Genomic DNA, 10,973 nt, shown 5'->3' with positions numbered 1-10,973 from the left:
TATTTACTATGATGGTTCTAGAACTCACCATTGTGCTTAGGTTATTACTAGTGATGGTTCTAGAACTCACCATGTGCCTTAGGTTTATTACTAGTGATGGTTTAGAACTACCATTGTGCCTTAGGTTTATTATATGATGGTTCTAGAACTCACATTGTGCCCTTAGTGTATTACTAGTGATGGTTCTAGAACTCACCATTGTGCCCTTAGTTTTATTACTGGTGATGGTTCTAGAACTCACCATTGTTCTCTAGTTTTTATTACTGGTTATGGTTCTAGAACTCACCATTGTGCCCTTAGGTGTATTACTGTGTGTGGTTCTAGAATCACATTGTGCCTTAGTTTTATTACTGGTGATGTTTAGAACTACCATGTTCTCTTAGTTTTATTACTGGTGATGGTTCTAGAACTCACCATTGTGCCCTAGGTTTATTACTGGTGAGGTTCTAGAACTCACCATTGTTTCTTAGTTTTATTACTGGTGATGGTTCTAGAACTCACCATTGTTCCCTTAGGTTTATTACTGGTGATGGTTCTAGAACTCACCATTGTTCTCTTAGTTTTTATTACTGTGGTGATGGTTCTAGACTCACCATTGTGCCCTTAGTTTGATTACTGGTGATGGTTCTAGAACTCACCATTGTTCTCTTAGGTTTATTACTGGTGATGGTTCTAGAACTCACCATTGTGCCTTAGTTTTATTATTGTTGATGTTCTAGAACTCACCATTGTTCTTAGGTTTATTACTGGTGATGTTCTAGAACTCACCATTGTGCCCTTAGGTTTATTACTGGTGATGGTTCTAGAACTCACCATTGTTCTCTTAGGTTTATTACTGGTGATGGTTCTAGAACTCACCATTGTGCCCTTAGTTTTATTACTGGGATGGTTCTAGAACTCACCATTGTGTTTTGTGTCAAAAAGTCGGTTGGGCCTCTTTATATGTAAGGAGAGAGCAGCATTGTTCTTGTGTTGATCTACAAAGCACTGATGCAGAAACGTGCCTCTTAGGTTTATTACTGGTGATGGTTCTAGAACTCACCATTGTGCCCTTAGTTTTATTACTGGGGATGGTTCTAGAACTCACCATTGTGTTTTGTGTCAAAAAGTCGGTTGGGCCTCTTTATATGTAAGGAGAGAGCAGCATTGTCTTGTGTTGATCTACAAAGCACTGATGCAGAAACGTCCTATGTATCTATCAATTTAGACTTACAAATTGCCTAACAGTCTCAGGCTTGAATAACACTGGATGACCCTTCAGTTTCCACAGAGTTGGGTAAAGCTTATTTTAGTTTTTTTGCGCCCTTTATGTGAAACAACTTACACAGTCATGATCGGAGACCTCTATGTTGATAAATGTGTCCGTTTTTCTTAATATGTTTTGTAATGTTGTGTATTGTATGTGTTTGGCGTATTCATGCAGGGCTCATCTGTAAAACAGATCCTAGTCTCAGTATGACTTCAAAATAAAGGTGATATAAAATAGGAGAATTCATGACCCCTTTTTAATGTCAAACCTTGGAAGACATCTTATAATAAATATTACATAACACCACAGCTGTAACACACTGGGGTTAAACATGGATGTCTTCAATAACGCTTCGCTTTTCAACGTTATTTTTACATCATTCCAACAACTTACATCCAATCACTAACATATGAATTTGTTATTTACGTCTCGCTGCATTCCAGGCCTATCCATCTGATCTCTGAGCGTTTACCATAAGCCTTATAGGAGATGTAGACTCCCACAACACAGTGGTTAGGAGGTAATAAAGAGAGTATCAATCTGCCTTTCATTTCCCCTCCCAGCACCGTTATTTTAATATCCATCACAGAGATTATGCACAGCTGTGTTGAGAAGAATTCTGTGGAACTGTGCATTTTCTATCTACAGTACATAGCTAGTACACTGTCTTGAGAATGAATCTATGACTACCGTATGAAAACTTTACAATTTGGGATATTTTACATTGAGATGGTGGTGCCATCTAACTGCCATAACAGCATCCCTAAAGTAAAACAATTAGTACAATATTTGAAGGATTTAATCAAAGTCATTTGGAATCAGCCAGAAGGGCAAGGTGTTCTATTGTTCTATCCTAGAATCTTATCTGACTGTCTTTCTATCATTGTCATAATGAAGAACTCAGGTGAGACTCATTATAGGGTTAGAATCCTTATAGGGTTAGACTCATTATAAGGTTAGACTCATTATAGGGTTAGACTCATTATAGGGTTATGGTTAGACTCATTATAGGGTTAGGGTTAGACTCATTATAGGAATTAGGGTTAGACTCATTATAGGATTAGACTCATTATAGGGTTATGGTTAGACTCATTATAGTGTTGGACTCATATGGGTTAGACTCATTATAGGGTTAGACTCATTATAGGGTTAGGGTTAGACTCATTTAGGATTAGACTCATTATAGGGTTATGGTTAGACTCATTATAGTGTTGGACTCATATAGGGTTAGACTCATTATAGGGTTAGGTTTAGACTCATTATAGGGATAGACTCATTATAGGGTTAGGGTTAGACTCATTATAGGGTTAGGGTTAGACTCATTATAGGGTTAGACTCATTATAGGGTTAGACTCATTATAGGGTTAGGGTTAGACTCATTATAGGGTTAGGGTTAGACTCATTATAGGGTTAGACTCATTACAGGGTTAGATTCATTATAGGGTTAGACTCATTATAGGGTTGGGGTTAGACTCATTATAGGTTAAGGTTAGACTCATATAGGTTAGGGTTAGACTCATTATAGGTTAGACTATTTAGGTTATGGTTAGACTCATTATAGTGTTGGACTCATATAGGGTTGACTCATTATAGGGTTAGACTCATTATAGGTTAGGGTTAGACTCATTATGGATTAGACTCATTATAGGGTTATGGTTAGACTCATTATAGTGTTGGACTCATATAGGGTTAGACTCATTAGGGTTAGGTTTAGACTCATTATAGGGATAGACTCTTATAGGGTTAGGGTTAGACTCATTATAGGGTTAGGGTTAGACTCATTATAGGGTTAGACTCATTATAGGGTTAGACTCATTATAGGGTTAGGGTTAGACTCATTATAGGGTTAGGGTTAGACTCATTATAGGGTTAGACTCATTACAGGGTTAGATTCATTATAGGGTTAGACTCATTATAGGGTTGGGGTTAGCTCATTATAGGGTTAGGTTAGACTCATTATAGGGTTAGGGTTTTAGACTCATTATAGTGGTTAGACTGCATGTATAGGGTAGGGTTAGACTCATTATAGGGTTGGGGTTAGACTCATTATAGGGTTAGACTCATTATAGGGTTAGGGTTAGACTCATTATATTATGCTCAGATCTTTCACCAAATTACACCATCTTCAAAACTATACATTGGATCTAATGGGATCAAGCAAAGAGCTACAACTTTTACAGTTTCAAAAAAGAACAGTTTGACAACGAAGAATTGGGAAAATAATGAATGAATGAATAATGAAAAATAAAGTTGAAATGTCAATCAAGCAGAACATCTTTCCATGCTAACATTTCACTAGGCTCCAGAAAGAGCTATTTTGAGCCCTAGGCAAGACAACTCTGCTTCTCTTCTCTCTCTGGAGACAGAGCTGAAATGGGGGAGGCTGGTAGCAGACAGCTCCTGGATTACTTTACATGACAATATGATGGACAGGCCAGTCGGGCAGGGTAGTATTATCAGACTGAGCTGTGGCAGAGGAGAGAGAGGGGGGAAACACCTTCACCTTTCCAAAGAATGTATTTATCTGGCATCTTAAACGGAAGATTGATGGAGTCACTCCAGAAATGGAGTAGCGGCAACAAACTTCTCTATCCCCAAAACTGTGATTTGGGTGTCCATGGATATACATGAAGAGATATTTCTTATAAGCCTTGCAAGCTGGACTTGCAAAGCGACACAATCTTGGTAACCCCAGTCTCTATCTCTCTTGGTTCCATGGATCTTCGACAGACTGGCAGACAGACAGGTTTATTGTCAAGATCTATTCAGTCTCCCTTTAAAAGATCTACAGCCTAGAAGTTTCCTTATCTGGTTGTCACAAGAGGAATAATGGTAGATTTGTCATCACTGAATAACGACTGTGGTCTTCAGAGCTAGGGCAGAGGAGATTCGTGCTGATAAAAATGAACCATTTAAAAAAAATAGCTAAATCGTATTGTCTTTTTGACATTTTAGCTCAGATAAGACGAATACATTGTCAATGTCTTAATTCTTCTGTCAAATTTGTTAAAATCTAATTTAGTCCCAATGTACAGTAAATGCATCAGTCATATATCAATCCCGAGGTAAAATAAATCAAACATTTCAAAGTTATGAGAATATTATTTTGCTTTTGTGCAGTTGCATTATTTTCTGGATAGAAATGTCAACACGATGAGATAATAATCAAAATCATTTCTGTTTTTAATATGAGAAAGAAAACGTCAAGATATTCCATAGATACATCACTAAGAATGACCAACACAAAGGTGATAACATCACAAAAAATTGGCATGAAAATCCTTTACATCGTGTCACGTCAGTTCATAGAGTACCTCTAGAGGGCAGTGAAGAGACATGTTAGTTAATTACACGTTGACTACCAGCGCCAATATAAAGATCAGGATCATTTGAACATCTAATGCTAAAGAGTAAAAATGTAATATTTTTGATAACATTTGCGTTATTCAAACTTTTGATTGGATAGTCAAACAACCCTTCAAATCAATTTGTATTTGTCACAAACACAAGTTTGTTTGGTAGCTATGGAGAGTAGTGAATACTATTAGTTCAGTATATTATTGTAATTTTTCTAGGAAAGGGAATAGCAATCATTCTCGAGAAACCATTGGCTTGGTAACCCGTTTTTTAACATCTATGCATTTGGAGAAGTAGTTTAGCACAGCAGGATTAAATGAGACGTGTTTGGTGTGTTAGCCAAAGAGTTGATGAAGACTATACTGTTCACAATAAAATACACATCATTGATACCCATGATTGTGTTTGTGTTTGATGGTGGCCATGCCCTATGAGACAGACATTATGTATGTGCAAATTATGTTTATCGTTCTAAATCATTGTGGAAGTTAGGCTACTGAAGAAATATAGACGTGATTTAAATTCAAATACAATTATAGTTAAAGTTGTATTTGTCACATGCACAAGTACAGTGAAATGCTTAACTTGCACGCTCGACTCAACAGCGCAGTAATCAATATCAAAATAGCATAACTAATACAAATGAAACAGATAATAAAGACAAGCACAGTGTCAATACCACATGTACAATGTGCAGGGATACTGGAGTATTTCAGGTATGAATGTAGATATAGGAGGGTATTAGAGAAAGTGACTGGTAGCAGGATTATTAATAATAATAATAATGATAATAATGATAATACAACTAATAATAATAGTCATATAAAAATATATTTAATATAATTTTATATCTATGATAATAATATAATATAATATATATGATAATAATAATATAATATATATGATACTAATAATATAATATAATATATATGATAATAATAATATAATATATATGACAATATAATATAATATATATGATAATAATAATATAATAAAATATATATGATAACAATAATATAGTATATTATATATGGCAATAATAATATAGTACATATGATAATAATACTATAATATAATAAATATGATAAAAATAATATGATATATTATATTTGATAATAATAATATAATGTAATATATATGATAATAATACTATAATATATGATAATAATAAAATAATAAAAAATGTCATAATTATATCATATAATAAATACAATAAGAGGAAGAAGGAGGACCATTCACAACCACATTTTGAAGCTGGCAACTGGAGTCTCAGATATTGTTTTGGACACTGTTGATATAGCTTCACCAGCTATAAAACCACGAACCAATATAAAACCAGCTACTTGTGAATTGGTGGACTTGTAAGAGGCAACACCAGTCACAGTCAAAATTGCACGTCCAGGTAGAACACTCAGATGTCATACGTCATACTTAACTACCATTGAAGACTAGTTTATCATTCAACTAAGCAATGGTTAATTATCACAACTAAGGACAGGACAACTAAGCACACTGGTGTACATTTTGAATGAATGCAAAACTAAGAGACTGTAGACGTGTTATGATCACTAAGGTGTAGATCTAACTAAAGCTTTATCAATCTTTGTTAGCCTACACTGCCTACACCATATAAATTATCAGAAAAGCTTAGAAGACTCAACACGTCTTTCTAAGAGTAAATTCAGACATGTCATCTAAGTCAGAAAATCATTAAGCAATCAATCTTGGATAACATGCTGTGAATAAAATGTGAATAGCCTCCATTTGCTCAAACAAGGAATAGGCCTATGGTTAGTTCATATAATAATACTTATCGTCCACTACAATAACAGTATGACATCGCCTGCTATGTAAAATGTAAAGGCTATATGGTAGTGACTATGTTGCCCCTGTGAATCTCCTCAATAAAAGGAGCATGGATAGCCTAGTGCATGTCCTTTTCGAGCATGGAGCGTGTGGGTACTGTGTGTACTGTACAGCATATGTGTTCCTCAAGAGCACTAATCAGTCCGTATATATCAAATAATGGACCTACTGACAATGCTTTTGTAAAAGGGGATAATGCCCGTGAAGTTGACAGGGTAAACGCTGCATTCCAGTCGCTGTGTGCATTATCCATAATGCAATTTGACCAGGGAGGTCCGCTTTAATTATGATACTCATTAACCGTCATTAGGGTTAGCAGTGTGGTTAAGATTAGGTGAAAAAATCTGATTTTTTATGACTTTGTGGCTGTGCCAGCTAGTGACCGCTCTGCTAACCCGCTCATTAAACGTGCAGTCAAAAACTCACCTTCCGAAAAGTATGCAGTAGCCTAGTTTACATAGCCTACTTAAACAGGAATTTGAAAAAAGTATACCAATGTTGAGCACGCACAGATTGAATAACTCATGACCGACAATAATTGTTATGCGACAGCAATGGTTGAATAGTCTATTCAATAATACCCTATAGGCTGCTTGAAGAAAATACAGTATAAATGTTTTGAAACGTGTCGTGATCATAACAATAAAGACCTTTACTATAACGAGATGAATGTTTTTTTTTTGTTGCACGATAGATTTTGTGACTGTCCAAATCCGATGCGTAAAAACAATGACTCAATGGGTGTCTCGTTTTCAAGCTGAATGTGATTATTGTGATTTTATCTATAAGTTGTTTGATAACATTTTATGGTGCCATGCATGCAACCCTGTTATTGAGCGACGCGAATCAACTGCGATGTGGCATCCGGTCCGTAGCCATATAGGCTACAGTTTGCGTAAATTGATGGTCAATTTGGATTCTTATATTTGACCATCATCATAAAATTATTTTCCTTTAACTAGGTTGAATAATTTCCTTTTAAATGTACCTATTATTTCCATATGACATGATACCGTGAAAACTTGTAGGATTGTATTCAGAATGAAATAAGCTAATATTAGAAATGAATTATGTTACCTGTCTTTACTTGACACTAGTGATGATAGTAATGTTTACCTTCTATCCCTTGAAACAGAATATGGAAAATCAATCGCAATTCCCGTCACGTAGCGACATCAGTGCTTTAGAAGAAGAAGTGCCATAGAATTACACTGAAGTGGAAAAGTGGAGAAAAAAAAGATCCTCTTCGGTAGCGTGAATCAAACAAAACACACATCAATAGGGTTATCCACTACAGCAAATGATCCATGTCCTAAAAAAGTCTATGGTCCACATGCGGGAGGCAAAAGCATTGATTGCAGAATATTTTTGTAACTCAAAGAGCCTATGTAATTCCTCTTCAGATATCTTGGGTTAACTGTGGTTCAATCGCGGGCGGCAGGAGAGATGCTGATGGTCCAAGTCGCTTGATTTACATGAAATAGCCCTAGCCTGCGTGTGTTTTAAAATGCTCTCTCTTGCAACAAATGGTGCAAATCGCTTGTATGGAAGATCGTTTCATTGAGCATGTGTAACAGCGTTTTAACAAGCGCATAAACTTCCATCCAAGAGCGCACAAAAATGAAACAGTTTGGTACGATTACTGAAAACTTCAGCTCTGTCGGCACTGTTTATTTTTTTTAAAGGTTATTATTCAGCAACAAAAAAATAACACGTAAATGGGCTGTAGCCTGGGTGGTGTTCTGTCCCCCAACGGAGTTTGATGAAAGTGTTCCTTAGTGCGGTATCACTTACAGCGGGGCTGAAATAGACGGTATGCTGTATCTGTGTGCTAAGCTGTGCCTAGTTGTCTCAGTAGTATTGCATGAACCCGGTCCCTTAGTACTGCCCACCTCTCTGCCTCCGACTGACATCACTGTGAGAGGAGGAGCCTACAATACATATTACAGATCCCATCCTCTCCAATCCTCTTAAAGCTGCACTGCAAAGAGGAGCTCCCTGCATTGACTTTTAGCTGGATGTCGAGTCTGGTGTTGACCACTACAAACACCACAAGATGCATCGGCTCTGCTGTAGCCTGGCTCCAATAACTGCCTGAGAAAGAGGGGGGACTGCAATAGCTTAGCCTAACTCCCCCACATTGACTCTGTACCGGTACCCCCTGTACATAGCCCAGCTGTTGTTATTTTACTGCAGCTCTTTAATTATTTTTATGTTTTAATTCTTACTTATTTATTTCTTACCTAAAACTTATTTTTCTTTTAAACTGCATTGTTAGTTAAGGGTTTGTAAGTCAGCATTTCACTGTAAGGTCTACGCCTGTTCTATTCGGTGCGTGTGACAAATACAATTTGATTTGACTTTAGTGATTTGGTAACCGTCTGAGAACGAGGGGGCACTGCACTAGCCTAGCCTAGCTCCAATAACTGCCTGAGAACGAGGGGGCACTGCACTAGCCTAGCTACAATAACTGCCTGAGAACGAGGGGGCACTGAATGCCATAGATACAATAAGTGCTGGAAGAGTGGCACGGACTAGCTATCTACAATAACTGCTGGAGAGAGTGGGCGCACCTGCCTAGTCTAGCTCCAATAACTGCTGAAGAAGGGTGGGCACTGCACTAGCTAGCTACATATACTGCCTGAGAACGAGTGGGCACTGCACTAGCCTAGCTACAATAACTGCCTGAGAACGAGTGGGCACTGCACTAGCCTAGCTCCAATAACTGCCTGAGAACGAGTGAGGCACTAGCCTAGCCTAGCTAAATAATGCCTGAGAGAGAGGGGCACTGCACTAGCCTAGCTCCATAACTGCCTGAGAAGAGTGGAACTGCACTAGCCTGGCTCAATAACTGCCTGAGAACGAGTGGGCACTGCACTAGCCTGGCTACAATAACTGCTAGAACGAGTGGGCACTGCATAGCTCTGGCTAAATACTGCTGAGAACGAGTGGGCACTGCACTAGCCTAGCTAAATAACTGCCTGAGAACGAGTGGGACTGCAATAGCTGGCTACAATAACTGCTGAGAACGATGGGCTGCTATAGCTAGCCTGGCTACAAAACTGCCTGAGAAGAGGGGGCTGCACTAGGCTAGCTAGCTCCAATAACTGCTGAGAGAGTGGCACTGCACTAGCTGGCTACATAAACTGCCTGAGAACGAGTGGGACTGACACTAGCTAGCTCCAATAACTGCCTGAGAAGAGTGGGCACTGCACTAGCCTGGTACAATAATGCCTGAGAAGAGTGACACTGCACTAGCTGGCTAATAACTGCCTGAGAACAGTGGGCACTGCACTGGCCTGGCTAAAATATGCCTGAGAAGAGTGGGCACTGACTAGCTAGCCCTGCTCCAATAACTGCCTGAGAAGAGGGGCACTGCACTAGCCTGGCTCAATAACTGCCTGAAACGAGTGGCACTGCACTAGCCTGGCTCAATAACTCCTGAGAACGAGTGGGCAGCACAACTGGTCCAATAACTGCTGAGAATGAGGGGCACTGCACTAGCCTAGATGGCTCCAATAATGCTGAGAACGAGGGGGCACTGCACTAGCCTGGCTACAATAACCACCTGAGAAAGAGGGGGCACTGCACTAGCCTAGCCTGGCTCCAAAATGCCTGAGAATGAGAGGGCACTGCACTAGCCTAGCTTGGCTCCAATAAACACTGATAAAGAGGGGGACTGCACTAGCCTAGCCTGGCTCAAAACTGCCTGAGAACGAGAGGGCTGCACTAACCTAGCCTGGTTCAAGTAACCACCTGATAAAGAGGGGGACTGCACTAGCCTGGCTCCAATAACTGCCTGAGAACGAGGGGCAGCACTAGCCTGGCTCAATATACTGCCTGAGAAGAGTGGGCACTGCACTAACCAAGCCTGGCTCCAGTAACACCTGATAAAGAGGGGCATGCATAGCATAGCCTGGCTCCAAAAACTGCCTGAGAACGAGAGGGCACTGCACTAGCCTAGCTTGGCTCCAATAACCACCTGATAAAGAGGGGGCACTGCACTAGCCTAGCCTGGCTCCAATAACCACCTGATAAAGAGGGGGCACTGCACTAGCCTAGCCTGGCTCCAATAACCACCTGAGAAAGAGGGGGCACTCCACTAGCCTAGCCTGGCTCCAATTCCCTATGGGAAACACTAGGCATAAAGTTCCTCTTAAAGTTGCTCATACTCTATACCTCAGTTATAACAATGTAACAACATTATAGTAATATGCAGTTTCGTGGTAATGTCTCTGCTTTGCAAATGTGTTTTTTTTTATGCTATGAAACAGTAAGTACAGTCCCTAATCATCTTGGGTGATTACTCACTTTGGACTGGACGAAGAGTTTTTCTTTAATGAGTCGGACGGGAAGGATATACTCCAAACACCCGAACAGGCTCTCATCCCCGTCATTCGCTGGAGAAGGAAAAATAGATTCGTCAAAAAGAGATCAGGGGGTGCCTTGTGAGGATCATACGATGAATGGCTAATCTGCCTTTTCCCTCCGTACTGCTAGC

General features: G+C 39.2%; 1 protein-coding gene across 1 annotated transcript in view; it reads right to left on the bottom strand.

Annotated features, from left to right (window-relative positions):
- LOC111966037 (protocadherin-11 X-linked) overlaps positions 1 to 8,351 on the bottom strand; it is a 206,197-nt gene extending 197,846 nt beyond the window's left edge. The window contains exon 1 of the mRNA XM_070444173.1: positions 7,589 to 8,351. The gene's annotated coding sequence lies outside the window, so the exon portion shown is untranslated. The remainder of the gene's footprint in view (positions 1 to 7,588) is intronic.
- Positions 8,352 to 10,973: the final 2,622 nt, after the last annotated feature.

The sequence above is a fragment of the Salvelinus sp. IW2-2015 genome, linkage group LG6.2 (assembly GCF_002910315.2).
Source record: "Salvelinus sp. IW2-2015 linkage group LG6.2, ASM291031v2, whole genome shotgun sequence".
Lineage (NCBI taxonomy): Eukaryota > Metazoa > Chordata > Actinopteri > Salmoniformes > Salmonidae > Salvelinus > Salvelinus sp. IW2-2015.
This window is presented reverse-complemented; position numbering and strand designations above follow the sequence as displayed.